The following is a 6841-nucleotide window of genomic DNA, read 5'->3' on the forward strand; positions in this document are numbered from 1 at the left end:
CCCCGTTAATACAAAAGACGGGGAAAGTACCGTTAGCGGTAAAAGTAAACCGGAAAATATTAGGAATCAAGTGAATAATCCTAATATTAATTAAAAGTGAATAAGAGCTTCCAGGAAAATAGAATGGATAAAAGGCCCGATTTAACGGGACTTAAAATAAAACGGGTTTTAACTCCCGAAACCCACTAAGTTAACTAGGTAAAATTAACCTAGTTAGTAATAAGTAACTAAATAATAAACTATGGGTTATAGTTTCATTTATGAATCTCTAAACTTGAGGGGCTAAACATGGGCAACTAGAGAAGTGTTTTATTAAAACACTTAAATAAAAAAAACACATACATGTGTGTACGTATGCGATCAGAAGAAGGAGCCAGGAGAGCTCAAACCCTAGTTCAACAAATCCTCCAAATCGAAGCTCAAATCAAGCCCGAATCGTCTGCATGATTACAAATTCGTGATCGCCTAGTCGTGGGGATCATAAGGTATGTAAAAATTTGATGATTTGTGAAGTTGTAAAATTTGAGTAATCTTCATAATCGCGAATTATGTATGGATTAGAGAGGCTATGGCTGAATTAGTGTTGTATGATTTCTTGAAAACAAACCCTAGATGTAAACTCGCTAATTTAGCACCATAATTTAGTGTTTTGGTTAACTAGTTATGTAGGTGCTAAGTGGGTTTTATGAATATGGGATGAACACTAGAATTATAGTGTTAAAATAGATGAACATTAGGTAAGTAATGCAAGTTCTAGTTGTAACTTATAAACACTAGACATAAGGGCTTGAAATTGATGCTTGAAGCTTGGTTGGAAGTTAATCAAGAACTTGACAAAAGAAGTATACGAATCTTGCACACTAGGTGTTTGTTAAAATGCTTAAATGAAAACTAAAGTGCTGAAATAGATGATATTTTTGACATCTCTTAGCCTACAATCACTGTGTTATAGGTTTCTAACCATTACCAAGAGTTTAATAAGGGTTATAGCCATGGAAATAGGTTGCATTTGATGGTTTTGGTCGAATTTGAAAGGAACCTAAACATGATTTCCGTAGCTTTTTATATGGATTTTGACTAATCTTAAAAAAATCATATAAAATCAACTGTTTATCCGATTTGGGTGTTCTATACCTTTTCGGAAAGCTTATGAAGTAAATTTTTATTGTTTTCAATCATAAGAAACAAATGTGGTTGTTAAAGAGGTCAAAAATGTGATTAAAACTGCTGTTCAGAAAACTTAAAAGCTGATTGAAAAATGAAAATATAGTTGCTGTGCTGATTTTATAAAAATCATATAAAATCATAGAAAATTCGTTAGAAGGTGTACCTTATATGCTTGCGAAGGTATTGAAGTTTTCTACGATCCATTTTTGAACATGTTAATCTTGTTCGGACTTTAAATGGGTCATAATGGTCGATTACAGCAGCTGAATAGAAAAATCGCTGCACATTAATGATGTTATTATTAATCCGGAAAAGGCATATGATTGCGTATACTTGTTTAGTCATGAAGTATTTATTGTTAGGAACAAATAGCACTTTATGTGACATGCTTAAAGTGTTTAAAATCACTTACTAACTTGTTATATAAGTAATTTCACTAACGGGTCAAACGGTTAGTGAATGAAAATAATTATGGTATGAAACTAGTTGTTGAATATATGGCATGCTTTGATTGATAAGCGTGTAAAAAAAGGGGGGGTCCATAGGGTGATGGCCATTATATAGAATGACCAATCTAACCATCTTATGGATGTTATGATATAGTTGACTCTAAACAAGCTAGGTGGGAGCTTGAAAAGGAACGGGTCAAACGGATCATGGATGCGAAGAATGTTTGCGCGGACGCGAGGTAAGTAAAGCTTACACTTTTTTTTAGGATACGTATTTACTTTATAGATTATAAACACGACCAAGGTTATATCCGAAATATGGGTTCCGACACGAAATGATACGGGTCAGGACGAAAAAAAAGGATAAAAACCATGTTTAATGGCAAAAAGGGGCGAAATGGGTTAAATAATGAAATGGTAAATAAATACCAATCAAATATAAGTGCAAAATGTTTGGTCGTTTAGACTAAACAGGTCAAATGGTAATGTTAACACCATTTGACGAATAACGACTAACAAGTGCATTTCGAGTCTAATGCTCACAGGGTAAAACGGCTTATGGAATTTACGTGGCTATGAATCAGCAAATTATTAAGGCAAGGTATTAAAACGGGTCAATACTTTGACCCGCGCCAGGTACGCGTAAATTTGGTGGAAGATATGTGAATACCTTAACGTAGAAAAATGACATGTGAAAGTAGAGAGTGGGATTTAAACTTAAATGATTAAATCCTCTCTAACGGGTCAAAATATGCATTTAAGCGTAGACGGGTCAAAATCTTGTAAAAAGGTAATAAGCCGAATGCATAAAAGTCTCAAAATTTATTAAGCCGGATGTCGGACTTTAACTCCATATGATGGAGAATCAAATTACAAACATGTAGGAAGAAATGGTAGGTCAAACGGACAAGCGAATTTAAAGATACGAAAGATTTCGTGTCAATTACGGCAAAATGGAAAGGCTGAATGCAGGGGCCACCGTAACTTACGGTGTCACCGTAAGTTACGGTGGAGCTAAATTATTTACGGTGGTTGCCTACTGTTGTACGGTAGGAAAATTTTATTACAGAGGCCACCGTAACTTACGGTGCCACCGTAAGTTACGGTGGAGGTCATTTTCAAATTTTTGTTTTTGGAATCAATGGTTTCCCGGACTCGTTTGGACACGTTTTAAAGCCCGTAAGACTAAAGCATTTCGTGTTTATGAAATGTAGGTACATTTTGGATGCCGGAAGACGATCAAGCTCGACGAAGGACCGAACACGATATAGATACATGCTTCCGCACTTTAACACATTGCAAATATTAAACAACGAATTCAACCACGTTATGTAGAATAACTTATGAATTGTAAAATTTTTAATAAATTCGTATTTTTATAGTATGTGTAGGCTTAACTACACATCTAATTGTTGGCGTTTACATATAAAATTGTTAATTAGTAACTAGGGTGTTACATAGGAGCATTAGTTAAACCGAATGGCATAACTGTGAACTCATAATGGCCATATCGAGTGCGGAAAGCAGTCTTGGGAATATCTTCTTCATGCACACGAAGTTGATGATACCCAGAACGAAGATCGATCTTCGAAAAACAAGTAGCACCCTGTAACTGATCAAAGAGATCATCAATGCGAGGTAGGGGATATCGATTCTTGATGGTAAGCTTGTTAAGCTCACGGTAATCGATGCACATTCTGAAAGATCCATCATTCTTCTTGACAAAAAGAACGGGAGCACCCCAAGGTGAAAAGCTAGGACGAATAAAACCTTTGTCTGAAAGCTCCTGAAGCTGCTTGGACAACTCTTGCATCTCAGACGGTGCAAGACGATACGGAGATCTGGCAATAGGATTTGCACCAGGTACAAGATCGATACGGAACTCGACTTGGCGTGCTGGGGGTAAACCAGGAAACTCTTCAGGAAACAACTCTGGATAATCCCGAACAACCGGGATATCTTGAATAGACTTACCTTTACCTTTAACTGCTACAACATGTGCTAAGAAGGCCACATAGTTCTTTTGCAGATACTTCCGAGCTTGAAAACAAGACATGAGCTTGAGACTACTAGCAGGTTTCTCACCACGAACCTGTAGAATCTCACCTGTCGTAAGCGGAACTCGAACAATCTTCTCAAAACAAACTACCTCTGCGTGATGCTTGGCTAACCAATCCATACCCACTATAATGTCGAAGCTTCCAAGTTGCATTGGCATGAGGTCGATAGGAAAAAGATGGTTGTTGAGGTTCAGCTGGCAGTTACGAAGAACGGAATCGAGAACAATGGGATCACCACTAGCAACTTCTACTGTCAATGGCTTACCTAGTTTCGTTCTAGACACATGAAACAATGGCTCAAAAGATAACGACACAAAACTCTTATCGGCACCTGAATCGAAAAGAACAGATGCAGGTTGATTATTAACAAAGAACGTACCGTTGACCACTTCATTGTCTGCTTGCGCCTCTTGTGCATTCATATTAAAGACTCGCCCACGAGCCTGAGCTTGATTCGGATTTACCAACCTTGGACATTGATTTCTGTAGTGGCTCAGATCCCCACAGTTTTAACAAGAACCTGGTGGGTAGTGAGGTCGTGCAGCTTGACCCTGTTGCTGAACAGGAGGCTGAGCAACTTGTTGAGCCGGGTTCTGAACTGCCCGATTCTGATTGGCAGGAAGGCGGCATGTGGCAGCAAGATGACCAGGTCTTCCACAGTTGGTGCAATGACGGCACTGGAGGTGCGGTTGATGATGACCATTACACCTGTTGCACAAAGGTGCATTGCCAAGGTATGGTTTCTTGGCAAGTGATTGTGCAGGCTGATTTGGTGCAGCTTGATTTGCCTGTGCAGTAACGGCGAAGTTTTGGGAAGCCTTTCGCTTCCTAGACTTCTTAGCAGACTCAGCTTTCTTCCCCTTCTTGTTCTTACCCTCAACAGACGCTTGTTTCTTACCCTTGTCACCCTTTTTATGCAGCTTACCCTTTCGAACCTGTGACTCAGTCAATGTCGCTGCTAACTCGATCGCCTGACGGACTGTGGTAGGGTTACTACCAGTGACGATGGCTTGTACGGAGTCAGGCATGCCATTAATATACCTCTCGATAGCCTTCTCGAGTGGGGTAACCATGGTAAGGCAAAGTAAACTCAATTCTTCATACCTGTCAGTATACGCTCGGTGCTCACCACTATCCTGCTTCAGATCATCAAACTCCCTTTCCAAAGCTCTCAGTTCATGACGAGGACAAAACTCCCTCATCATAAGAGCCCTAAGTTTAGCCCATGTTTGTGCTAAAGCAACCTCAGCACCACGATCTCTCATAACCCCGTTCCACCAAGTAAGAGCCCTCTTTTGAAATACACTTGAAGCAAACTCGATTTTTTGATTTTCAGGACACTGAACATGACGAAACGTACTCTCAATGCTCTCGAACCACTGTAGGAGCCCAGTTGCTCCTTCAGAACCACTAAACTTGAGTGGTTTAGCCGAATTAAAACCCTTGAAGTTGCATGGAGCATTTTGGTTATTGTTGGCTTGGTTTACTTGAGCTATAATGTTTGGGAGTACTGCAGCCATATGCTGCGCCATGATATCTTCCATTTCGGCATTAAATAGCTGATTTTCGCGTCGAGGAGGCATTCTAAAAAGAGGAAACACGAGAGGAAACGAGTGAGATGATTAGATGAAAAGAATGAGATGAAACAAAATCGACAAAAGCAAAGATGGTGGTCATTCGTCCATATCACAAAGCAAACAAATGACACACAGTGACTAATCAAAGTAAATGGGTCAGAAATAATTTATCGCGAAGACATGCTCGCCTATAAGTGAACACTCACCCCAAGAGTTTCCAGGTAAGAGTGACTGGTCCGATTATGTGGATTTGTACGAACACTCTAGCCTTAGACAGAAGACCCAGGGTACAGGCATTCACTCTTCCAGTTTGCACGTGTTCACACTATTTAGAACCCAAAACTTTGACGAGATTTTGAAAATTTGGAAGGCACAAGGCCAAAAATCAAACTGGAAGGGTTCAAAACCATATAATAAATCATTTAAAAACAGAAGATTGATTTTCAAAAATCGTTTTAGAAAAATTGGGTTCTTGTTTTAGTGATCACCTAAGGATAGGTGAAGTGCATGTTTTAAGATCTAAACACAAGATAACTCGTGTTAGGGTCCTAGAAAGGTTATAGTCTAGGTCAAAGCATTACTAATAACCTAATTCCCTATAACCATTGGCTCTGGTACCAACTCTTCTGTCACACCCGACCACGTAAAACACCAAATTGTGGCGGAAACGTCGGGGTGTGTTGTAACAGAATTATTGTTTCACAACCATGGCATTTAAAAGATATGTTTTATTTATCAAACAAAGGCGTCACATTGTCTTAAAACAACTGAAACAAAGAGTACATCACATAATTAAACTAGTTCTAGCTTCATTTTTAAGTCACTAAGGCACAGGTCAGCCCTAGTATGTCACGATCATCCTATGCAACAGCTCCTAAAAACACATGTGAAAATAGGTACGTCAGCATAAAAATGCCTGTGAGATACATAGGTTTTATGAAAATAGATGTCTTGTGAAAAATATATTATTTGTGAAAAATGTTATATGTCTAAATTGAAATGATTCAAATAACGCTACGATATGTAATATCATACAAGCACGTATATATAGGAAGTACCAGTGGCGTATCCACCATACTTGTATTATATTACACACGTCTCGTTACTTAAGTCACTTAAACAAACCACCAATGTATAATGTTCATGTTTAAACCAATTGTCAAATGTTATTGTATAAACCATGTCAAATGTTAAAAGTTAAAATGTAATCATGTAATGTGTAACAAATGTTATGTATGGTAAGTAAAATGTGATTACTTAAACCAAATGTAAAAATGTACAAAACAAAGTATTTTGAATATATCAAAAAGTCGCGTTTTGCAAAATAAATGCATGCTTTACTGATACAAAAACTTATGCGGTAAGTTAAACGCATACATTCAAGCCTTGAGACTGTAGGATAACCTTAGAGTAAAGGTTATCAGAATGTTTTCGGATTCAGTCATTCCTTTCATCCAAACAAACCTAGGATGTCAGGAATGGGAGTTGTCAAGTCCTATGGTACCACTACTTACTACCGAGCGGCGTAGCTAATGTTAATGAACGTATTTTAGTCCCGTTAAACAAACCAAATGTCATACCAAATGTA

At 38.3% G+C, this 6841-nt stretch overlaps 1 long non-coding RNA gene across 1 annotated transcript; it reads left to right on the forward strand.

Annotated features, from left to right (window-relative positions):
• Positions 1–337: 337 nt before the first annotated feature.
• On the forward strand, positions 338–3000 carry LOC110899103. Its single transcript, XR_002569933.2, has 4 exons — positions 338–485; positions 1771–1855; positions 2162–2252; positions 2831–3000. It is a non-coding gene; the product is annotated as an uncharacterized LOC110899103 (long non-coding RNA).
• Positions 3001–6841: the final 3841 nt, after the last annotated feature.

This window comes from Helianthus annuus, chromosome 13 (genome assembly GCF_002127325.2).
Source record: "Helianthus annuus cultivar XRQ/B chromosome 13, HanXRQr2.0-SUNRISE, whole genome shotgun sequence".
Lineage (NCBI taxonomy): Eukaryota > Viridiplantae > Streptophyta > Magnoliopsida > Asterales > Asteraceae > Helianthus > Helianthus annuus.